A 25,489-nucleotide genomic window follows, 5' to 3' on the forward strand; every position below is an offset into this window, starting at 1 on the left:
CCTGGCCCCGCCCACCGACGGGAGCGGCGGGTTGCCTCGCCAACCGCTCGCCAACCGCCTCCCCGCTGGCCGCAGGGGGCAGGCGCGTGCCGGGCTCTTGTCACGGGCTCGGTGTAACGCCCGCTCCCGCCACACACACGGGGCCCCGGCCCCTCGCGCTATGGGCCCGTAGCCTTGGCCACAGGGAGCTCTGGCCCGGCTGCCCCCCTTGTATCCCGGCTCTGCCCCCCACAGACCCAGGCGGGGCGCACCCCGGCTGCTCCCCTCGCTGGGACCCCAACCGCCAAGCGGGAGCCCGCCCAACCGCAGCAAGAACGAGAGCCCGCCCGGGCGCTACTTCGCCACGGCGGTTCCATGGTGTAATGGTTAGCACTCTGGACTCTGAATCCAGCGATCCGAGTTCAAATCTCGGTGGAACCTGAATTTTTTTTTTCTCGCCCTTCTCCAAGCTGCAGGTGGGACCCTCCCGCTCTGTCCTACTGGCATTGCACTGTTCTTTTCCCCGAGAGATCTAATTGTTGTCCATACAAATACATTAATTCTTATTGGATCTCTGTGGTCCCTTACCCAGCCCAAGTGCTTTGGGAGTTATTGGTTGCAATAACCCAGGCATGTCCAAAGTCCGGCCCGCGGGCCAATTGCGGCCCGTGTTCCGGTTTAATACGGCCCCCCAGGTAACTTGGCAATATCTATCTTTTATGGCCCCCAACGAATCCATATGTATTGAGATGAATACATTGTAAAATCTCAGTTAATGTCAGTTGGTCTAAATCAGTTATAAATATATTTGGACACAACATGTATACTTGGTGTTATGTTCCTGTTCATATTTTTGGAACTTAAAAGTTGACAGACAACCTTTATTACCAATAATATGCAATGTACTTTACAATGTTCCTGACATATTTCAGCTTCCTGGATTTTTTTTTCATCTGGCCTTCAGATATGAAAGGCAGAGTGATTTAACACCTGTTTAGATTTGTCATCCATGTGACGAAATGAAAAGTATGCCGTTTGCAATAAACTTTGCATAAAATAGTTAATTTGCATTTAATTTTAATGGTTCAAAGAATGTCAGGCAAAATGGTCGGCCCTCACGCATGTTCACTTCATCAAATCTGGCCCTCTTTGAAAAAAGTTTGGACACCCCTGCAATAACCAGTAAGGAGTAGAGTTCTTCTGTTACACTAATAATCATTAATACCAGGATCATTCGGTGTAGAATAATATTTAGGAGGAGACACCTGTAAAACTGTTCAGCTGTCTCCCTGCAAAGAGCAGCCTTGAATTAGGGCAGCGAGGAGACTCAATCAGGCTCACAAACCTCTCAGCAATAAGCACAGAGTGGGGCTGAAAGTAGCCAAGTTACAAGCAAATCAATGGTGAGCTGGAGTTTTGAGTCCCTGTGCTTAGGATAACCCGGATCCATGCAATACAAGTATTGCTAGGGAAAGACAAATTAAAAATGTGAATCTTTTACGTAACTTTCTTTGGCCTTGTGACTACCAAGCGCTCTGGATGCTTTTCATCAGTGATGGGCATCCTAAGTCAGTGAGTGGGCTGCATGAGTGGCCCTTCTCATCTTAGTGGGCAGAAAGACTGTCATAACCAAGACCATCTCCTAGGATAGGGTAGTTTTGCTAGCTGTGCTTGCATTCGGAGAATTTGCATGGTGTGCTGATTCAACTGTAGCAGCATTTTGAGTGGATGTACAGGGAGCGCACAGCTCTCAGTCAATGTTGCATGCACTCAGCATGCACCTCTTCACATGCCCTCGCTCTGTGTGTCACTTTAGTAATAGGAAGGAAAAAAACTAATGCAGATGGAACCCAGCAGAATCTGGCAACTGTGCATGGAGTACAGTAAACAAAATGTCTCATGGGCCACACATAGAACCCCATGGGTCACACGCAGGCCACAGGCTGCCCGCCACTGCTTAACACATAAGTAACTCATTGGCCACAGGGTGTGAACAACTTGGCATAGGAGTTTTACACGGTGGATTTTGTACTCTAGGTATGACCAAGCATGGGACTCTACCCAGTCAACTGAAGAAAATGGTCTCCATGTGTAGGAGTCTCCAGTGAGATGTCCAGGACTTGGCAGAACTATCACATCAGCAAGGGCAGTGAAGGTAAACTACCACTCCAGTCTGTGAAAGAGTTCACTATGTCGAGGAGGGCTCATGGTGTGGGGGCTTGAAGAGGAAAGCAAGTAGGACTGAGCCTTGTGTGTGAGGATCTCTGGAAATGTGCTGTGTCCACAGAGAGTGTTAAAAAAATCTAGAGCTATTTGGGAACAAAATGAACAGTCAGTGTGCTCCACTTCACATCACCTCAGTTCAAAGATTGGGTAGATTTTTGAAAACCCTGTCTTTAGTCTTGAAGATCTTACATCTAGTCTTTCTCCTGAAAAAAAAAACTGTTGGAGGGAGAAGTAGGTCATAAAGTTCTGCTTGGCAGGGGGAAACTCATTTAGCAGGAGGGAGCAGAAGAAGATACTCAAGCATTCGCTTGGGCTAAGGCAGAAACAGCTTTGAATGTGTCCTACATGATGTGAATAAAAATCTGGTACCACAATGTCCCTCTTACCACGGGATCAGAAAAAACACAGGTGAGCAAAGCTGTTTTGAGCACTTATCCAAAAATGCTGTTGGGAGAATGAGTGTTGCTTAAGGACTGTCTAATGTAAAGCGATGACACTTGGGTACAATCCCTGAAATTCTTATTTCATAGGGATTGGATTCAATTCTGTGGAAGTCAGTGAGAGCTTTGCCATTGACCTCCATGGCACAGTATTGAAACCAAGATGTGAGGAGTTAAAATGATACTAGTGGCCATATAATTGAACTGGAGCCTTTAAAATTTGTTCTTCCACAAGATTGCTTTTGGCAGTGGAATTGATCGGTTACACATCTGCATAATTAAGGGGAATGTTCTGATCTCACTTTATAGAAATGTAGCCCACCGGCATTAAGGAGAACTATGAATATCAAGCACCATTCATTGGGATAAGAAGAAACCCTTAATGGAATCTTTTGTTTATTTAAGAACATGCTGTTAAATTCACACCAATATGCGAACATTGAAAATAACACTGAAACATTGAAAATAAAAGATTGAGTGGAGCCATTGATTTGCAATAAAATAAAGTACATAATAGTTCATCCATTAAAGAAGAAGGATGCTCTATAATAAGGGCACTAGATCAGCCCTCAGGAGATCTAGGTTTCATTCCTTGGTCTACCACAAACTGCTTCTGTGACCTTGCGTGTCACTTAGTTTCCTCTGATATGTTTACATTGCAGTGAAAACTGCATAGCTCAGACACCAGGCTGTGGATTCAGGCTGATAGACTGAAAACTGCATTGTAGATGCCTGGGAGCTGAGGCCTACTTGCCTCATGAGATCATAGAGCCTAGGTTCTACACTGTAATGTCAGAGCCCTGCAAACTCAAGGCTGTTATCCTGTGCCACTCTCAGGTCTTTTATTGCAGGGTAGATTACTTTCGGTGCCGCAGGGCACAAGAGGTGATTTACATTTTTCCCTGTGAGTGCTCCATCCCTGGTCTGCCCCAGGACTCCCACTCCACTCTGCCCCTTTTCCAAGGCCCTGTCCATGCTCTGCCTCTTCCCACAGGCTCTCCTCTCCCTCCGCCCTAGCTCCAGCTCTTCCCACCCTCTCTATGCCCGCTCCCTTGAGCCAACCTGCCACTCCCTCCTCTCTGCCTCCTCTCCCCCAAGCATCTCCCACCTGACAAATAGCTCATTGGCGGCCAGCCCTGGGGCTGTCAAACAGCTGATCAGTGGCCAGTCCCAAGGCCAGAATCACTGGGGCTAGTGGGTGATGAGCACCCTCTATTTTTTTTCTGTGTGTGCTTGAGCTCTGGAGAACCCACCAATTAGGCACCTATTCCTGAGGGAATGTCCACGCTATAGAATGATGTCAATCTAAGGCTTTGGCCTTTTTTGTACTAACCCCCATCATCAATCAAATGTGTGTGACTTCAGCTACGCAAGCAGCATAACTGAAGTCGATGTATTTACTATGGCGTCTAGTGTACGGTAAGGTCAGTAGGGGTTGCTTTCCCAAGATGCCAGCTACTTTTCTTGTCTTGATGGAATACTGGCATTGATGAGAGAGCACTCATGGATTGCTTTATCATGTCTAAGCAGACATAATAAATCGACAACTGGTGGATCAATCATTGCAGTATCAATCCCCATCTATACATTCAGGTTTAAAGTCCTGTCACTACAGTGTGGTCATGGATAAACACCTCCTTAAGGGTACTAGCTAACAGTGCTGGGAACCCGTTTACACTGCAGCTTTACAGGGCTGTAACTTGCTGCACTCTGAGTGGAGGGTGTTTTTCCCTACCCCTGAGCAAGAAAGTTACCAGGACTAAGGTGCATACAGGATTGGGATAGCAGGAAGTGTGGCAAACCAAGAACAAGGAGCATTGACATAGGTTTGAAGGCAGCCAGGTTTGAATTATATGGGATACTTCATATAGGTAATGAAGGGTAGTAACATTATTGATGAGTATGTACTTCAGCACTGGAATAGCAGAGAATTCAGCAGTCTAGGGATGAGGTGCATTGGCATTACCAGGGCCAGCTTTAGGCTGATTCGCCCGATTCCCCCAAATTGGGCCCCACGCCAGTGTGCTGGCATGGCTGGCTTCTGTGCACCGCAGAACGAGTGAGTTGGCCCCAGGGCCCAGGGTTTGGTGGGAAGGTGGAGATTTAAAGGGACTGTGACTTTTTTTTCTGTGCGCTGTTTTTTTGTTGGGTTTTGGGTTTTTTTTTTTGGCTCAACCAAAATTTTGTATGTGTATTTTTTATTTTTTATTTTATTAATTTTTTTGGTGAGTGTCAAGAAAAAATCCTGGCTGCCGGGACCTCGTCGAAATGGTTCGAATTGGGCTCCGTACTTCCTAAAACCCTCCTGGGCATTACTGTCCTTATCCTTCTTGTATCTTGTCCATTACATTTGTTTCTCATAGTATTGAATTTAAGTAAATAAAAAAAACCCACAAATCAAACTATCACCACATTGCAGCGTCTCCATTCTTCATTTAGAGGACGCCCAGGTTTCTGTAGCAAACAGGGAAACAAAGCACATTCCCAAAACCTATAGCCCAGACCAAGTATGAGATTCACATAGATCCTGAATGTTTTATGCAGGAGAAAAGGAGAACAGGTCACGCTCATAATTATGCATTTATGGCCACGTTCCGGAAATTGATAATCTAGCTACCAAAACAGGCCCAGAAATATGCTGCAACATCATCTTTAATGTATGCATGTAGATATCTGTGTTACAGCTACGAGTTATGGCCATGCATGTCTGTGACTTGTAAATGAGACCTATGAGGAACACAGATCTACAAGGCACCATTGCTACATTTAGGGCATATGGTCGAAAACTCCTAGGCATCTACCCGTAACTCTTAGGGTGAAATCCTATCCCCACTAAACTGAAAGGTCTATGGTTTCACCCTGCAAATTGGTCTAAACATGGGGTTTGAAGGAAACAAAATGAAGGTTGGCAACTGTCCAGCACTATCATTGCAGGTTTTCTGGCAGATGCCTGAACTTGGTCCTCAGTTTCCAAAATATGTATTGTCAATCCCATCAAACAATGAGCAGTTCAGAGAATGGTTTGGATTAGCAAGTGATAATAATTCAGAATTGTTCTTGAAAGTCTGATGACCCAAATTTCCACTTCCCCTATCAAAGGCCTTTCTATTTTAACAGAAAGGGAGACAAAGGAAAAGCAACACAACCTATGCTACTCATTCAGAGGACAAATATTTCCTAAGGAGGAAATCCAATCAATATTTTCCCATTTTCTAACAAGCAATGACTCATTACAATGATGCAGAGATAATTCACTCAGTTTTCCAATCAAGCCTCTAAATTATAGAAGAGAAGAGTCACTTTAGGACTCCCCACTTTCAGTCTCACATAATATCACCCAGGGAAAGAACTCCTGAGTACAAAATCAGCCGTAAACTCTACACTAGGGTTTCCCAACCTATGGGTCAGGGCCCAAATATGGGTCACCATTACATTTCAAAAGGGTCACCAAGTGTCTCCCCAGGTGGCTTTGCCCTCCCTCCTCCTCCTCCCCTCCCCTGCCCCCCCATTTTTGAATTGCCTTGGGTCACCAAGTCTTCCTGAATTGTCAATACCGGTCCCCAGCTGGAAAAGGTTGGAAACCGCTGCTCTACACTTTCTAGTGCTACGGCTCATATAACTAGGGGGGGAGGAGGGGTGTCTCTAGAACATTTCTGTAAATCAATTTTTCTGTCCCCAAAGGAGGGGAGCAGGTCTAGAAAAAAAATCAGCAGTTCTCTGGGACCAGCGTTAAAATAGATCAATGTTGAAATAAATGGGAAGGAAGAGAAGAGCTTTCTCCTTTCTGTGAGGAAAAGGAATTGAATCCCACTGTTCAGATGACTCAGTGCTTCACGTGTTGAGTCTGTCACAGTGTGAAATCATCAATTCCCTGACACCATTCTAGATCCCTCAGACACACTTGCCTAGCCTGTTGTCCCCACAAACACGCTTTGCAACAAAGACTGCGCTGGCTGCTCCATGGTTGCATACTGGTCAAGACAGAGTCAGTCATTTCTGAAGCCTGTGCTTCAGCTCTACACCTTTTTAGGCCTTAAGATGTTATTTTCTACATATGGACAAATTCTGCTGTTTGCTGACGTCTGTGTAGGTTACCGGGGCATACAGGCAATCCACAGCGCAAGTACAGCACGGGCAGCACCAGCACAAGCTTCTCCATCCTGTCTACCTAAGCACCTTGATTTTGATCTAGGGGGCTGAGAAAGAGTTTAAGCTCCGCAGCCAATTCAATCCCTGCTCTTGCTGTTAAAATGGCCAGCAAGGTTGGCAATTGGTGCCAAGAACTGGACTGAGACTATTAAACTTGTTGCACTTAGCTCAATGAACAGTCATCAGATGGGACCAGTGTTCACTGCTGCCAGACAGGGTTAATTTTGATCTCTAGCATGTTTACAATCCTCAGAGACAGCCAGTTCCCCCCGCCCCATGCTTTTTTTAAGCGACTGAAATAAAAGCTGTAGTATCTGAATACAGTCTAATATGAATCTCTCAAGGTAAATGGGAAGCTGTGTCTTGAGTAACACAGCATACCCTGCTCTTAGTGTGCTTCCTCTAAAACATATGAATGGTTTATTATGCCAGAAAAATGACAAAATGCTGATAATAATCCTCCTTGAAGTTATTCCTGATCAATCCACTAGGTGTCCTACTCTTTTAAAATAATTCAGCTGCACTGAGATTTCACTAGTTTCTGAGTTTGGGCTTCATTTTTCCCTTTAGTAGAAATTAAACCTGGACTTTGAGAGTGAGGAACGCTGTAGATCTGCTTTTTGCACTTTGCTGAGGCATTCAAGCAAGAACGCAGCTCCTTCAGGAATTGTTCTGGTGAACATCCACAAGTGCTTTCCACAAAGACCTGTGTGAGAATGGAAGTGTCTTTAAAGAATCTGCCTCCTTCCCTAGAGAATGCCACAGTGGAGCCATCCGAGCCAGACACTTGCTTTACTCTGCCTTAGGAAGCTATTCTTAGGAGTTTTAAAGTGAGTCCTCTGCTGATTTGGCGGCAGTGATGACACATTCTTAATTGCAGATGCTCTTCACATAGCGCAGTTTTGACATTCCTGGCTGAGACTCCGGCCCCCTAGCACTTGAACACAATATACAGACTGGTTCTCTGGCATGCCAGCACTCACGCCTATCTGCTATCTGTCATTGTACCCACTCAGAAAGTGTTCTGCCAGTTCCAGGACAGCGTCACTTTCAAATATCTGGTAAGGGAGACGAGCTGCAGAATAGCCTGCCATGCAGGCAGGAAACTGGACTTGACGACCTCTCGAGGTCCCTTCCAGTCCTGTGATAGCGAACAGTAGTTTCCCTTGTCCACGAGACCCTTTTATTTGCTTTAAGTGCCACATTGGGATCCCAGACTTTCTGGATTCATATTTGTAGATGTCTGAGACCATTTTCCCAGCTTTTCAGTCTCTTTTCGGGATCAGTTATCTACTCAAAGTGAGTATGTGCAACACCTCAATGAGGGATGATTGCAAAGTTGCTTCTTGTCATTGAAGCACAAATCGCACTTTGCAAAAGCACTTCAATGTGGCATCCCTCCATCACTCACACTTGTCACTAAGTGCATTATGGGCCAGATCCGCTTCTCATTTACACCAGCTTTATATGGTGTAACCCGTATGAATGTAACAGAGCTACTCTTGATTTACCACTGGGAACAGAATAGGGAATCAGGCCCATGTTCCAGAAAATGCAGGAGACAGGTTCATTGTCAGACGATGAGTTTAGTATCTTCTCTTGACTATATTTAGGAAGTTTCCTGGCCAGAAATGCCCCTAGCTGTGAACTGTACAAACAGACACCAGGCAGAGTGTTTACAATAGCTTATGGTATTACCTGTAAGGGGAATGGGGCTGGGTTCTGACAATAGCCTTGTATCCTTGAACCATCAGCATTCGCTGCTGCGAGATGCTTTGCCACTAGCTAAGGCCTAGTGCAGGGCTCAGCAACCTATGGCTCTCAAGCCCAACGTGGCTCAGTACGGAACCAAATGTGGCTCTTTTGTCATACTCAAAATACAGGCAACTTTTTAAATTAAATGAAACATTAATTCACAATTTTTAAAATGTGTCATTTCTCATGGCAAGCTGGTCTGTTTTTGTCTATTTCACCTTATACCAGAGGTGACAAGAGGGCAGTGCACCCTGGCTGTGCTGTGGCAAGAGCTGACTGGGGCACGCTGCCCAGTCGAAGGGCCAGCTGAGGATGCGCTGGAGGGGATGCGTGCGCACTCCCAGCCGGGATAGTGAGAGGAGCTGGTGGTGGCAGATGCCTCCACCTGGCTGTAGCAGCCTGGCCAACAAGGCTCAACTGAGGCTCAGCCTCCATCTGGCTGCTGCATCCTGTCCCTGGCCCTGATCCTGAGGCAGGCTCCGCGGTCTGACCCCCCATCTGGCCACTGGAAGGGCTGGTGGCAGCCCCCCTCCTGCCACAGCAATCCTGGCCTGGCCCCTCATCCAGCCACTGCTGCCAGAGTGCAGCAACCCAGCCCTAGCCAGGTAAGGTCATCCACCCCCAGAGCCCCTGCACATAGTCTGCTTCCCACCCCCAGCTCCCCACCCTACTTCCTGCACCTCCCACACACCCCAACCCCTTGCCCTGAGTTCTTCATGCACCCCCGCCCTGATTCCTGCACCCCCACATCCACAAACTGCACCCCCTGCAACAGCTGAAGTCCCCTTAAATAAAGTCTGAGCTGCACAAGGTTGGTATGGGGACAATGCTAAGTGCTCACTTGAAGACCATGTGGCCTAATGGATAAGGCTTCAGGTTCCGGTGCTTAACATGGTGGGTTCGTGGCCCCACCTCCCACAGTGGCTGGAGTGCTAACACCCTGTTTCTACTGATGGGGAGAAAAAGCCCCTGTGGCGCACAGAGACAGTGTCTGGTGGAGGCTTTCCCCACTGTTGCCATTGGCCAAAATGCAGTCATTGGGAAGTGGTGCTTTCCCCCATCCCTCTTGTGTTGAGACCTTGTACCTGAGGAGAGGGGCATTTGCCCCCAGGTGCCAATTTAGTCCCCCTCTGCTCCCCTGTCATTCCTTGGCTTGTGTACTGCCCCCAGTCTGACCCTCCTCCGTCTCCACTGGTGGGTTAGTGTGTGTGGGGGGCTGGCCCCCAACTGGAGGGGGCGGGGGAAGATGTGGTACAAGCTTCCTCCCAGGGTTGGGCTCAGCCATGCACCAGGTTTAGGGCCTGGCCGAGGGGGTGCATGTGCAAATTTTGCCTTTGCCCCGGGCATATAACACCCTCGCTAGGCCTCTGCCCTGTATCCCCATCCCTCACACACACCTCCACCAGGACCCCAGCCAGACCCTGCACCCCCAGCTTGCCTCCACACCCAGTGGGGCCCCCAGCTGCCCCAGGGTAAAGGGGGGGATGGCTTCACACCTCAGAAGCCTTCACTTCACACACAGGGCCGAGGGCAGTCAGTCCTTAGCACTGCCTGGGACATAGTTCTGCTTCCCCCAGCTGTGTGCTGAAGCTGGAGCTGGGCTGTGGGGCAGCCTCAGAACAAGCTGCCTGCCCCAGAACAAGCTTCCCCAGGGCTGGTGGTGGCTGCCCGGCTGCTCCCAAGGCGGACAGCTTGCTCCATGTGCTGGAGCTGGGGCCAACAAGGCCACAGTCAGGCAGTGTGCTGTCCCCCGCCCTGATCCTGGGGCAAGCCTCCTGGTCTGGCCCCCATCCACCCGTGCCCCACCCCTTCCCGCTGCGGAATGGGTAGTAGGGGAAGCCACAATCCATCTGCAATGATCCTGACCCGGCCGCTCGTCCTGCCACTGCTGCCTGAGTGCAGCAGCCCAGCTCTGGCCAGGTGAGCTAATCCAGCAATTCCCACCCCCCCCATATTCTACTTCCCACCCCCAGCACCCTGCCCTGCCTCCAGCACCTCCCATATACCCCAATCCTGACTCCTGCACCCCACATCCCTAGCCCTCTGCCATAACATTCCTGCATCCCCCACACTCCCTAACCCTGTGCCCTGAGAGCATTATACACCCAAAGCCCCTGCCCTGTGCCCCTCATACAGCCCATCCAAGACTCCTGCACCCCCACATCCCTAGCCCCCTTCCATAAGACAGCCTGAATGCGTTCATGAAGCTGGATTTGACCAGTTTTGATGTAAACTTCAAAGAAGTGTGTGAAAAGATGCGACAGCAGAAGTCCCAATAAAGCCTGTGAGTACAATGTTTCATTAATGCTATTTTTAATCCTCATGTCAATTATCAATAATATTAAGTTGTGTATTTTCAGTCAGGCAAATGGGCATTCTTATACAGCTCTTTGTTGACGACATGTTCTGAATTTTGATGTGGTTTGGCCCTTTGGTTTGAAGGCCTAGCGTCTCTCTCACACAAAATGTTTCATTATTGGGTGTCTTTCTGTGCCCTCTCTCTTTAAGTGCCTGATGATGAGTATTTCCCCACCACACTGTGAAAGAAAAAGAAGGCCACCTGTATGTTTATGATTCTAGGTAGCTGTTCTGGTCCTGTGCATATGGGATGTATAGCTCACTGGGGAAAGGAATACATTCAGGAATCAAAAGTGGTCTCATACATATGTTTGCTCTCATACATAACAAATACCTCAAGCCCTGCCATGATTCAGTACGTTATGTTTGGGAGCCATCTGGTCCTGCATCGCAAGAAGCAAACTGGAACATTGTGGATGCCTCGTTGGTAAAACATACACAGTAGAAGTGAGGGAGAGGGAAAAGATCTGTTGACAGTCTACTCGAGATTCTCCCTCTAGAGGACTGGTTTCATGACCCATTTTATCCCTCCTGCTACTCTTGAGAGTTACCATCAGGCAGACTGTGCTGTCAGGTCTGTCAGTGTGAACCCCTTTGGGATGCTAAAAATGGGTTTCGTGTGCTTGTACAAACCCAGTGGGATAAGAGTTTTCTGAGTCTCATTAATCAACGGTGTTGTAGCAAGCATTGCAAGATGTTCAGTGTGGAGTGTATTCCATAAAACATTGCTTGAACTAGAATTCTGATTCTTCCTAAATTGCACTATTAATCTACATGCACAACTAGTCATTAGTATCTGCTCAGCACCATGTAGGATTCAGACGTATGGTTTTGACAGACCAAAAAAAAAAAAGTCACGCCTAGCTTCTTTAGATGGTCACAGCTCTAGAGGATCCAGGGATGCAGAAAAGTCCTAGAAAGCAATAAGTGATGGCTTATCAGAAGATGTAGCAATGTAGGAAGGTTTCCTGTGCCTCTGGGCTAGATGCAAAGCTGCTGTAAATCACCATAGTTTGATTGTGGAGTTATGCCACTTTACATCATCTCATCAGCTGGTCTCCAGTGTTCACAAAGCATGAGAGAAGCAGGCATAGAGAATGTGCCTGTGTCTGGGAACCTGCAATGTGAAAGCACGCACCTGAGGCAGGTGAGAATTTTGTTTCCCCAGGCGCCAGAACAGAGAAAAGCAAGTGATGAGTTTGTTGTTCCGTGATGGCAGTTCTAATGAAAGATCATTTCAGAGTCTGGCCTGTTTCCAAGATGGTTAGATACAATACTCAGATTAATTCAAACCAGCCTTCCCGGTGCCACATGCTTCTGAGACAGTTGTTTATTTATTCAATTTGCTGTGAAATCATAAAGAAGTTACACTTATGCAAATAATACAGCACTCAGCTTCACACCCAGCACTGTCCACACCAAATCAGTATGAGCAAGATGTGAGTCACTGATAAAAGAATAAATGTTTCTGTTTATTATTCGCCAATCTCCAGGGTTTAAAGCCACTTCAAGATAGTGTATTTTCCTATCTACATTATTTAAAACTTAGTAGTTCAACACAGGTACAGCTAGAGGAGGCAATATACACCGTCTCTTCTAGCACTATGTTGTATTTCTTTAGATCCTCTTAAGATATCCCTGTCCCATGTAAACTCCTGGCACTAGACATATGAGGGTGCCTTGTATTGAAAGATGCAGACACAGGCATTAAGTTTCTTGCTTTGATCAGCCTTTATGATTTCAGTTGGAATGGCACTTGACAGAATTCAGTTTGAGTGTTAGTATGTAGCATTGCTATGTCTGTTTGCCAAATTAAGTTCCTGGTTTTCTGCACTATTTGAAGGCATATTTCTATTTAATTTACTTGCAAACAAAATGGTATACCCTGGTATGTTAAAAACAGAACACGCACAGAATTGTACAAGACTCCAAAATATAACATTCTGGGCTTTCATGGCCAAATTCTGCTCTCGTTTATATGTGAGCAAATCTCCTTGGACCTCACTGGTGTAACAGCAGAATCTTGTTCAAGTGCTGACATGCATTTCCATTTCACTAGAGTCAGGTCCAAAGTATCTACCATATATGGATAAATACAATTTCAACATAACTGTCGCAATTTCCTTGGGAACATTACATTCTCAAAGGAAGTATATGAAAACGTGTTTACAGATATGTGAATCCCAGTCCTCTAACAAGTATATAAGTTGGTTAATAGTCACACATGCAAACAAAAATATAGCATCAAACTCTCCACTATTATAGCTGCTCCATTATCTACCCGTTAGCTCCAGCAGAGAATTTGGGCCAGATGCTTAAGTTTATTTTTAAAATGTGCATGTCCTATAGTTGTTCCCTGATCTTTTACAGAGAAACAGTGTGTGCATTGAATTGCTCAGTCCAGCTGGAAGTGAAAAATAGCTGTATTATGCATCCCTGGTATGTCTGTGTTGTGCAAGGGAGAGTGTAGCTCCATTCCGCGCACTATGAATTGATTGACATTTCTATATATTAAACTATGTTGTTGTAGCTGGAAGGGTTTCCCTTAGCAGTGATGTTAGGTTGCAAATAGCTAGGTTTCCCTAGGTCCTGATTCACATAAGAATGTGGTTTCTTAAGCAGGGTTATAGTTGTTATTCTGTAAACAGTGTAATTATTTTTAGTCTTCTTTAAAAAAAAATCGTGGGCATGTTAATTTCAGCACTAAGGGAAAACACTGAACTTAAAAAAAATCAGTGTTTGCAAATGGAAAATGACAGGAAAAATCATCCCATACAGTCCATTTCCCCCTTCCCTAGCTTTCTTATGGACCATATTATAGACAATGAAGAGAAAAATTATTAAATACAATATTAACAACCTACATGGCAGTGATCTTTTAGAAAAGACTACTTCTTTTTTAAGCTAGTTTTCCACATATGCCAGGCATGTCCAAAGTCCGGCCCGCGGGCCAATTGCGGCCCGTGTTCCGGTTTAATACGGCCCCACAGGTAAATTTGGCAATATCTATCTTTTATGGCCCCCAACGAATCCATATGTATTGAGATGAATACATTGTAAAATCTCAGTTAATGTCAGTTGATCTAAATCAGTTATAAATATATTTGGACACAACATGTATACTTGGTGTTGTGTTCCTGTTCATATTTTTTTAACTTAAAAGTTGACAGACAACCTTTATTACCAATAATATGTAATGTACTTTACAATGTTACTGACATATATTTCAGCTTCCTGGATTTTTTTTTTCATCTGGCCTTCAGATATGAAAGGCAGAGTGATTTAACACCTGTTTAGATTTGTCATCCATGTGACGAAATGAAAAGTATGCCGTTTGCAATAAACTTTGCATAAAATAGTTAATTTGCATTTAATTTTAATGGTTCAAAGAATGTCAGGCAAAATGGTCGGCCCTCACGCATGTTCACTTCATCAAATCTGGCCCTCTTTGAAAAAAGTTTGGACACCCCTGACATATGCTGTTCAACAGCTGCTAGTATTAAAGTCCAGTCAAGAGGTATCAGGATTGCAGGGTCTGAAGGTTTTCTGCAGTTGCTAAAGGCAAAACCTGATGTTGTAGCAGATGTTGCTTGCTTCCTGTATACGTATCAACCACTGTAAAAATGTTTTTCTTTTGTAGTTGTTATGTTGAGCATAACTATGGAGATTAACGCAGTCTATGCAACACTGACTCATTGGTTTACTGAGTATTTGGTTTTGAATAATCAACCAAAGAACACTTCAAGGAACACTTCATTAGTCACTGGACTTCTGTGCCCACTAAAGCTCATGATACCAACTACATGTTTTGTTAGTCTTTAAAGAGCTACCAGAGTACTTGTTGTTTTTTAAGTTTATCCTGTATAGACTAACTTGGCTACCCCCTGAAGCTTTTGAAATCTAATGACAGTACAGGAAAAAAGTCAAGTGTTACATTACTACTGTATTCAGTAAAGATGGATTTAAATATCACAGATTTACTGATGCTTACTGCATTTACATTGGAATCCTTTTAAGTGAAGACCTGGTAAGTAACACACCCATTTCATTCTGACAATTGCCAGAGCAGAGTCCGCGTAATGTATTGGTAAATGGCATGGCTAGTCTGTTTAATTAGTGTTAATTGCAAGCCTGTAGTTAAAAGATGTGAACTAGCATTTATTTGCTTGCTTAAACTTCCTGCTGGGCAACCCATTATGCACTTTTATGGCCTCCAAATGGTCTTACTTTGGTCTTAATGTGTTAGTTCTTTGTATATTGCTTCTTGCACTCTGAAATAAACAACAATATATTCCAGTCCAATGTGTTCTTCTGAGGGGTTGTTTATACTAGAAAAGACCATCTGTTAAACTAAATCAATTGAAAAATCAATTTAGTTAAACCAGTGCCAGCCCTAATGTAAATGCATTTAAACTGGTTTAATCCTTGCTTATATCGATTCAGATTGCGTTCATAAATTACAAATTAAATTTACATTGATATCAGCAAGGATTAACCAAGTGCATCTATATTAGGGGGTTGTATCAGTTTAATTAGATTGATTTTTAAACTGATTTAGTTAAACTAAGGCACATTCCTAGCAAGGTTGCCAGCATTGACCAGAGCATCCCTCTGAGTTCAAATTAGCTGTCTTAACTATACCCGCTAATTCGAACCCTGGGAGATCGACAGCGGAATGGTGTCCCTAGCCTCTGTTTGTCTGGAAATGGGTGATAGGAGAGGGATCACGTGATGATTACCTGTTGTGTTTCCTCCCTCTGGGGCATTTGGCATTGGCCACTGTCAGCAGACAGGATACTGGGCTAGATGGACCTTTTGTCTGACTCAGTATGGCCGTTCTTATGTTCTCTGTAGTATAGACGTACACCTTAAAGACAATAAGGCTATTGTGGAGAAACTAAATGAGTTCTTTGCATTGCTTTTCATGGCTGAGGACATAAGGGACAGAGCCATCCTGTCCAAAGGATGATTTGGGGAAGCTGCCCCAGGTCTCATGCTTTGGAGGCCTTCGTGGCAGCCATCTCAACCATCCTATGGACGGGACAGTCACCCGTGTTAGCTGCATGACACATGGCAGCCTGGGGATTATGTGGGGAAGGAGGCCTGGCACAGGGTGGCAGTAAGGGTCAGCCCTAGTGAGGGAGATACCCAAACCTGAGTCATTCTTTTTAAGTAACAAATCTGAGAAAATGCCCCAGATTGAGTCTGAGACTTTTGATCTGGGAAAAGAGATGAGAAAGGGAGAATATGATGGAGGTCTATAAAATCATGACTTGTGTGAAGAAAGTAAATAAGGAAGTATTATTTACTCTTTCCCATAACACAAGAATGGGGGCAGGGGGTCACCAAATGAAATTAATAGGTAGAGGTTTTAAAACAAAAGGAAATATTTCTTCATGCAATGCTGGAGAACACTCAGTGCAGCAAGATACTGACTGTTAGTGACTGGGCCTGTTTTCACACAATGGTGCAAGAAGGGGAGATACAACTTTGTACTCAGTGCAAAGCCAGAGGTGTCACCAAAAATTGGTGTCCAAATTGTGCCAAACACAGAAACGTTCAGGAGCCGAATCATAGTAGACTTGGTGAGCTCTCAGATTTGGCTTAATAGGGCCATTTCTTAATAAAAAGATACTCATGTACATTTTAATTGTATTGGTTATAAGGAGTGACACATGCTGCACCATAATGCATGCAGGTAGTTTTCTTCCTGTGCTGTAGTTAAGAGTCCTTGCTTTAGGGACTGAATGGCTCAGCTAACTCATATGGGGCTCAATCTTTCAAAGTGCTAAGAGCTCCAGCCCCAAAACCAGCAAAGCCCGTAAGCACTTCCTTAACTTTAAACATGTGAGTCATCTCATTGACTTGAGTGTTTTGTTGAATCAAGACCAGAGCTTTCAGCACCATGCATGTAGATCTTTGATTTGGATATGAACAGTCTTGCAGGAGTCACTGAAATCTAAATAAATCTAGTTTATTTCGCTTGTCTAATAATGGATAGAGCAGTGGACTCCTTCCTCCTGTTCTGATCTTCTGGGATTATTTGTTCTTTCACTCACTTTGTTCTTGACTTTTTGCAAGACCTGTGTTAACAGCCCTAGAGCAGAGTCTTGCCCATTTGTAAAATGGAGATAACAATATCCATTTTGCACACATGGGAGCCTTAAGGATTCAAGGCATGCTATAAGTGCAATGTAATGGTAGTATGAATGGTAATGATAATGAATATCTGTCGTCACCAATATTTTAAACTAGATATAAATACTTAAGAGAGAGACTGTATAAACCACTTGCAATATACAATAAGGGATAGTCTTGCACTGTTTGGGAGACAAACTAGATGGGCTAAGAGGGATTCATTTTACCAAACAAAAGATGGAGGTTTAAAAATAAGTTCTATTTTAAATGGGCTTTACTCTGCACACTTCACATTTTGGAAAAGCTGCTATTCCCTGGCCCCATGGTGAGTGTTTTAGCAGCTGTTTTCCATTGTTTTCTCAGTAAAAATAACCCATATATCACTAACAGGAACCATCAGCAGCATGGAACGAGCTGACTTGCCAAGAACATTTCCTCTACTATTGTTTATTTATAGTTAATTTTTTGTACGGCAAGTCAAACTGATTTAAGGAATTTGCCCTATTTCAGGCAGTTTTGGGCCACAAATGGATGGATGTATTTCACACACAAGCCACAGCTTTCCATTAACCTTCCCCAAAACAGAAGTATGGTTTATAGCGCTCCTTCAATGTGCAAGGTATCCCAGCTGCTCTATGGCCCTGATTCCCAAAAGCATCCCTATTCAGAACACTCACACCCATGCTCAAGTCTTCCTGATTCAGGAGGTATAATAATACTCTGCCAGTATTACACGTTTGAAAAAATGTACAAGCGTTCACTAATGAATCTTTGACACCGTGTTCTGTCTGTGCTATTATATGGGGCTCATCACTAAGTGCCTCCTAACATTATCAAATGTGCAAATCTTCCTCTCCCAGTACTAAACTGGTAATGAAAGAGGTGCTGGGGTAAGTAGGTGCCAAAGGTTGCAATTTTTTTACATTAATTATTGAAGCAGCAAGCCTAGAGGTGCTGGAGCTGTGACCTGCCAAACCTAGAGGTTCCAGGGCCCAGCCCTGGCACGAATTAAGCACTGCCCTCTGTGACAGTTAGCAGGGCCTGGACTTTGAGGCTACTTTGGTTGGGTTTTGGGTGGGGAGGGGGGAGATGGAGCGGAAATGATTGTGTTATTTTGGTTGGATAAGAGGGTTACATTTTGTTCTGAAGAGGCATTTTCTTGGAAACAATCTATAACAATGAGTCAGAAGAGGCACTCAGGGTATGTCTACACTACAGAGTTAGTTCGAACTAACTTTCATAGGCGCTACACTAGCGCTCCGCTAGTTCGAACTTAATTCGAACTAGCGGAGCGCTTAGTTCGAACTAGGTAATCCTCATTCCACGAGGATTAAGCCTACTTCGAACTAGCTAGTTCGAATTAAGGGGTGTGTAGTCCCTTAATTCGAACTAGTGGGAGGCTAGCCCTCCCCAGCTTTCCCTGGTGGCCACTCTGGCCAACACCAGGGAAACTCTATTGCCCCCCTCCCGGCCCCGGACCCCTTAAAGGGGCACGGGCTGGCTACGGTGCCCATGCCAGGTGCAAGCCTGCCAGCACCCAGCCAGCAGACCCTGCACCTGGCACGGATCGAGCCAGCCACCCAATGCCCCCCAGCCCTCCTCCTCTTCCCGGGACCAGGCTGGTGGCTCCCGGGAGCTTGCCCGGGACCGCAAGAGGTGGGCACCCGCCTGGGCTAGTGCAGACATCGTGGACTTTGTCCACGATCTCCGCACTAGGCACAGGAAAGTGGCCGTCTAGGGCAGGAGAGCTGCCAGCCTGGCCACCCAGGAGCAGGTGTGCATGAAAATCAAGGGGGTCCACTGAGACCCCCGACCCTGAGCCCTGAGCTTACAATGGCCGTACTGGGTCAGACCAAAGGTCCATCTAGCCCAGTAGCCTGTCTGCCGACAGCGGCCAACCCTAGGGACCTTGGAGGGGATGGACCGAAGACAGTGACCAAGCCATTTGTCTCGTGCCATCCCTCTCCAGCCTTCCACAAACCTTGGGCAGGGACACCACTCCTACCTCCTGGCTAATAGCACTCCATGGACCCAACCTCCATGACTTGATCTCACGTCCCTTTAAACTCTGTTCTAGTTCTAGCCTTCACAGCCTCCTGCAGCAAGGAGTTCCACAGGTTGACTCTTTGCTTTGTGAAGAAGAACTTTCTGTTACTAGTTTGAAGCCTGCTACCCATTCCTTTCCTTTGGTGTCCTCTAGTCCTTCTTTATGGGAACTAATGAAGAACTTTTCTGTATGCACCCTCTCCACCCAACTCCTGCTTTTAGAGACCTCTATCCTGTCCCCCCTCCGTCTCCTCTTTTCTAAGCTGAAAAGTCCCAGTCTCTTTAGCCTCTCTTCATATGGGACCTGTTCCAAACCCCTGATCATTGTAGTTGCCCTCCCCTCTCCCAGCCTCTCTCTTCCCCTCTCCCACCTCCTTTTCCCAGTCTCCCCCAGTTTTGTTCAATAAAGACAGATTCTGTTCAACCATGCTTGGAAGAAAATACAGTAAACTTCCGATAATCCGGCACATTTGGGACCCAGGGGGTGCCGGATTATCAGATTTGCCGGACTATCAGAAGGGGGGGCTATGAGGGGCCTAGGGTGGGGGGGGGGATGCCGCCCCAGACCCCTCATAGCCCCCCTTTCCAATAGTCCGGCTCTGCCTCAGGCGTCCCTGATTCAGCCGCTGCTGGTCAGTTTCAGCAGCGGCTGAATCGGGGACGCCTGCAGCAGAGCAGCTGGAGTGCTGCAGGGTTGGTCTGGTAGCGCCGACTCTTGGCGCGGCGAGACCAACCTGGCAGCACCCCAGCTGCTCTTGGGGACGCCTGGGGCAGAGCAGCTGGGGGGCTGCCGGGTTGGTCCCGCAGCGCCGCTCCTCGGTGCTGTGGGACCAACCCAGCAGCCCCCCAGCTGCTCTGCCCCAGGTGTCCCCAAGTCAGCCGCTGCTGATACACAACCACCGAGGTCAATGACTGGAGGGCCAAATCCTACAAACTAACTGATGGAGCTGGCCTAGTGTTCTCCATGTTTCTTTGCTCTTGTCTCCCTCACAGATAGCTCTGACACCTCCACTTTGCTACCACCACTGTATACCTTAGTTGGGTTATATATCGAGTTAGATTTAGATGTTGGTATAGAGAGTATGCTTATAAAGTTTGCAGATGATACCAAGCTGGGAGGGGTTGCAAGTGTTTTGGAGGACAGGGTCATAATTCAAAATGATCTGGACAAACTGGAAAAATGGTCTGAGGCAAATAGGATGAAGTTTAATAAGGACAAATACAAAGTATTCCACTTAGGAAGGAACAATCATCTTCACACACACAGAATGGGAAGCGACTGTCTAGAAAGGAGTACGGCAGAAAGAGGTCTAGTGGTCATAGTGGACCACAAGCTAAATATGACACAGTTGCAAAAAAAGCATACACGTTTCTGGGCTGCATTAACAGGAGAGTTGTAAGCGAGACATTCTTCCGCTCAACTCTGCGCTGATTAGGCCTCAATTGGTGTACTGTGTCCAGTTCTGGGCACCACAATTCAAGAAAGATGTGGAGAAATTGGGGAGGGTCCAGAGAAGAGCAACAAGAATGATTTAAGGTCTAAAGGTTCTATGAGAGAAGACTGAAAGAATTGGGTTTGTTTAGTTTAGAAAAGAGAAGACTGAGAGGGGCCATGAGAGCAGTTTTCAAGTACCTAAAAGGGTGTTACAAGGAGGAGGGAGAAAAATTGTTCTCCTTGGCCTCTGATGTTAGGACAAGAAGCAATGGGCTTAAACTGTAGTACGGGAGGTTTAGGTTGGACATTCAGAAAAACTTCCTGCTCGGCTGGTTAAACACTGGAATAAATTGCCTAGGCAGGTTGTGGAATTATCTAAGTATCATTCTATTTTGCCGGAAGGGAAGAAATTCCTCCATGCAAAGATATCTCCTGGGTAGCTACTCACTCCCCCCAGCTCAGGCTGATATGGCCACACCTTCCCTCAGTCAGGCCCGCTGTGCGGCAGAGGTGGAACTAATTGGAGGTACAGTGACCAGAGTCCTGGTTCTGCTGCTGGTGCTCATTGTTTTAGCACACATCGCCATGCAGTAGCATGGGTGGCATTCTTGCTCATTTGGGGCAATATTCTGCTCTGTTACCTTTATGCAAATTGCATTGAAATCAGGACAAGTGTAATGGAAGGCAGAAATGTGTGCTTTTGTGAATCAACTGGTTTATGCCATAAATGGTCTTAACCATATGGACATGACCCAAAGGCCATTGAAATCAATGGGAGACTTTCCATTGACTTCAGTGACTTTTGAATCAGGCACTGTGTTGGCGTCACATTTTTAACTTAGTACTACCCAGATCTGGAGAAGTGTCTGATTTTTTTTTTTTTTTTTTTTTTTTTTGCATGCACAATAGTCTAAAGCCTCTTTCATAATTTATAGGCAGTCAGTGTCCCTGCAGTTTAAAAACCTTTTAGAAAGATTGCATTGCAAGCAACCAAGCGAAGGGTGATTGCATCAGTCAGCTGCCACGTCATAACATTTAAATACTCTATTTTGTAACCCCTGCTAAAGTTTAATCATTCCAACCAGAGAAAATCACTAAAGATCAATGCCAACTTTTCAAACAGACTTTTTTTTAATCCTTCATGAAATTGCTGCCCAAATTTTCAGTATGAATAGTTTGCCAAAACCTTCATTTCATTGTATAATCCTGGAGATGTGTATGCATTATTGTATTGCAAGTGGATTACTGGCGGGAGTAAGGAAATGTATCTGCTGAAATGCAAAGCTGTTTTGTCAGTTACAAGTTTTATAATTACTGATGATCATTGTCATAGAATCATAGAACACTAGAACTGGAAGGACTTCAAGAGGTCATCGAATCTAATCCCCTGCACTCACAGTACGACCCAGTACCATTCTAGACCATCCCTGATAGATGTCTGTCTAACCTGCTCTTAAATATCTCCAGAAATGGAGATTCCACAACCTCCCTAGGCAATTTATTCCAGTGTTTAACCACCCTGACAGTTAGGAAGTTTTTCCTAATGTCTAGCCTAAACCTATTATATTTGTAGTTATTTTTTCCAAGGTAATGTTACACCTTAAAAAAAAAACTTCTGTCAGGTTTGTTTGTTTGTTTGTTTGTTTGTTTGAACTTGTTGGAGTTGGATTCTCCTTTCACATCAGTGTATAGCAGGAGTATATCCAGCAGAACCAACTGAGTTCCACAGGAGTGAAATCGCAGTGAGTGTAACCAGAATAAGGTCCAAAGTGGCAAGTTATAAAAACTTAAGTAGTTATGACAATTAAAAAACAATTTCTACAGGGAAGTAATACTACTTCTACTACTACTAATAATGTGCATTAAACCTTTTAAACTCCTCACAGTAGTTAAGCCTCACAACACTGGAATAAAGATTTTTTCGGTTTTTCCTCTGACCATCTGTCCCGTTTCCTCTGGCTTGCTTCAATTTACCCCTGGGTAAAATTCACTCAAAATAAAATCCAAACTCTGCAAATGACTTTAAAACCACAAGTTAGAAATTTTGCTTTGCAACATGGACAAGAAACAGTTTTGTGGCTGCTGGCTCGTAGAATCTCCCTGGCTGCCCTGTTGAGCAGGCTAAATATGCCTGGTGAGGTTCCACCCAGTATTTCAGAGACTGTAGAGCATAATCATAGAATTGTAGGCCTAGAAGGGATCTCAAGGGATCACCTAGTCCAGTCCACTGCACTCATGGCAGGACTAAATATTACTACTTAAGGCTAGCCATTCATGCTCTCAGCCCACTTACAGTATGTGGCAATGGTTGACTGCCCAACTTAGGCTACATCTAGACTACAAATAAAATTCGGAAAAAGATACAAGCAGTCCCTGGGTTACGTACAAGATAGGGACTGTAGGTTTGTTCTTAAGATGAATTTGTATGTAAGTCGGAACTAGCGTCCAGATTCAGCCACTGTTGAAACTGAGCAGCGGCTGACTACAGGAAGCCCGAGGCAGAGCTGCTCTGCCCCGGGCTTCCTGGAATCAGCCGCTGATCAATTTCAACAGCGGATGAATCTGGACGCCTGGGACAGAGCAGCTCGGGCGCTGCCGGGTAGGTCCCCACAGCGCCGCACCTCGGGGACCAACCCGGGGACCAACCCAGCAGCACCCCAGCTGCTCTACCCCAGGTGTTCCCAAGTCAGCCGCTGATGAAACTGAGCAGCGACTGATTCCAGGAAGCCCGGGGCAGAGCTGTCTGCCCCAGGCTTCCTGGAATCAGCCGCTGACCAGTTTCAACAGTGGCTGAATCTGGACACCTGGGACAAAGCCTGGGACAAACCCTAGCTGCGCCCCCCCCCAGCAGACCAGGGAGACGCGGAGTGGCCTTTCTCGCTGCGGCTTTGCTCCGTGTCTCCCTATTTTGCTGGGGGGTCCCCCCAGCAGACCAGGGAGACGCGGAGCGGCTTTTTTCGCCACGTCTTTGCTCCGCGTCTCCCTAGTCTGCTGGGGTCCCCCCTCACCAGACCAGAGAGACGCAGAACGGCTTTTCTCGCCACGGAGGACGCAGGCAGTGGGACTTCCCGCGTCCTCCACGGCGAGAAAAGCCTAGTCTGCTGCGGAGGGTGGCGCACTAGCTTCGCTGCCCCCAGCAGACCAGGGAGACGCGGAGCGGCTTTTATCGCCGCGGCTTTGCTCCACGTTTCCCTGGTCTGCTGGGTGGTCCCCCCAGCAGACCAGGAAGACGCGGAGCGGCTTTTCTTGCCGTGGCTTTGCTCTGCGTCTCCCTGGTCTGCTGGGGTCCCCCCCCCCCACCAGACCAGGGAGACAAGGAGAGGCTTTTCTCGCCGTGGCTTTGCTCCGCATCTCCCTGGTCTGCGGTCTCCCTCGTCTGCGGCTTTGCTCCGTCCGCGTCCTCCACGGCGAGAAAAGCCTAGTCTGCTGGGGGGGGGGGGCGCACTAGCTTCGTCCCCCCCCCCCCCCCAGCAGACCAGGGAGACGCGGAGCGGCTTTTCTCGCCGCGGCTTTGCTCCGTGCCTCCCTGGTCTGCCGGGGGCCTCCCCCCAGAAGACCAGGGAGACGTGGAACGGCTTTTCTCGCCACGGAGGATGCGGGCGGCGGGACTTCCCGTGTCCTCCACAGCGAGAAAAGCCTGGTCTGCTGCGGAGGATGGCGCACTAGCTTCGCCGCCCCCAGCAGACCAGGGAGACGCGGAGCGGCTTTTCACGCTGCGACTTTGCTCCACGTCTCCGTGGTGTGCTGCGCCTCACCCCCGCAGCAGACCAGGGAGACGTGGAGCCGCTTTTCTCGCCACGGAGAACGTGGGCGGTGGGACTGTCCGCGTCCTCCATGGCGAGAAAAGCCTCGTCTGCTGGGGGGGGGGCACTAGCTGTGCCCCTCCCCTGCAGACCAGGAAGACACGGAGCGGCTTTTCTCGCCGCGGCTTTGCTCCGCGTCGCCCTGGTTATCTGCGCCCCCCCCCCCCCAGCAGACCAGGGAGATCCGGAGCGGCTTTTCTCGCCGCAGCTTTGCTCCGTGTCTCCCTAGACTGCGGTCTCCCTGGTCTGCGGCTTTGCTCTGCCCGCATCCTCCACAGCGAGAAAAGCCTGGTCTGCTGGGGGGGGGGGGGGGGGCGCAGCTAGTGGGACAGGATGGAGTGTAGTATATATTAGGTCTATTTGTCCCGGCTTCAGGGTAGGGTTCTTTCCTTCTCCTTTACCGTCGCTATCGATGCGGCATTGCTCTGCTGGCACCCCCCTAGCAGACTGGCCCCCCAGCAGACCAGGCAGAAGCAGAGCAAAGCCACGGTGAGAAAAGCTGCTCCGCGTCTCCCTAGTCTGCTGCCCCCCCACCCCCCCGCAGCAGACTGGGAGGGGACCCATTTTAATTTTATGTTTATTTTTTTTTAAATCAAGAAAGGGAGTGAGTGCTCGGAAGAGCAGAGGCAGAGGCAGAAAGACTGTGGGCAAGCAGTCTGCGGGGCGTCGGTCTTGCCAGCGAGCTGTTGATGAGCCCCATTCACACCTGCCACTCCTGCCTGCGGGGCGGGGTGGGGCGGGGCATCGGACCTGCGAGCGGGGCTGTTAGGGAGCAGCTGACGAGCCCAGTTGAACACTAGACTAGCCGCTTCTGCAGGTGAGGCGAGGCGAGGCTGGTCAGAGCGGGCGGGCCTGCCAGCCAGCCATCAGGCCGGGTAAGCAGGGAGAGAGGGGGCAGAGCCCGCATGCACATGAGACTGGGGGCTGGCAGAGGCTGCCGGGAAGGGAGGAAAGAGGGAGGGAGACAAGCGGGGCGCCGCCCAGAGAGAGACGCAGAGTGGCTTTTCTCGCCATGGCTTTGGTCCGCGTCTCCCTGGTCTGCTGGGGGGCTCCCCAGCAGACTAGGGAGACCCAGAGCGGCTTTTCTCGCCGCGGCTTTGCTCCACATCTCCCTGCTCTGCTAGGGGGCCCCCCCAGAAGACCAGGGAGATGCGGAGTGG

The 25,489-nt window shown here is 47.2% G+C and overlaps 1 protein-coding gene, 1 long non-coding RNA gene and 1 other non-coding gene across 4 annotated transcripts in view; all 3 read left to right on the forward strand.

Moving 5' to 3' along the window:
* The first annotated feature begins 105 nt into the window (after positions 1 to 105).
* Positions 106 to 3,164, forward strand: LOC112546826 (uncharacterized). Of its 2 annotated transcripts, XR_003090546.2 has the most exons (3): positions 106 to 455; positions 2,017 to 2,134; positions 2,955 to 3,164. It is a non-coding gene; the product is annotated as an uncharacterized LOC112546826 (long non-coding RNA). The 2 variants fall into 2 exon arrangements; XR_012895694.1 differs by having other exon boundaries at positions 2,017 to 3,164.
* Positions 349 to 420, forward strand: TRNAQ-CUG (transfer RNA glutamine (anticodon CUG)). The gene has a single exon. It is a non-coding gene; the product is annotated as a tRNA-Gln (tRNA).
* Positions 3,165 to 14,910: 11,746 nt separating the features above from the next.
* DENND4A (DENN domain containing 4A) overlaps positions 14,911 to 25,489 on the forward strand; it is a 131,540-nt gene continuing 120,961 nt past the window's right edge. The window contains exon 1 of the mRNA XM_075896888.1: positions 14,911 to 14,934. The gene's annotated coding sequence lies outside the window, so the exon portion shown is untranslated. The remainder of the gene's footprint in view (positions 14,935 to 25,489) is intronic.

The sequence above is a fragment of the Pelodiscus sinensis genome, chromosome 14 (assembly GCF_049634645.1).
Source record: "Pelodiscus sinensis isolate JC-2024 chromosome 14, ASM4963464v1, whole genome shotgun sequence".
NCBI classification, from domain to species: Eukaryota; Metazoa; Chordata; order Testudines; family Trionychidae; genus Pelodiscus; species Pelodiscus sinensis.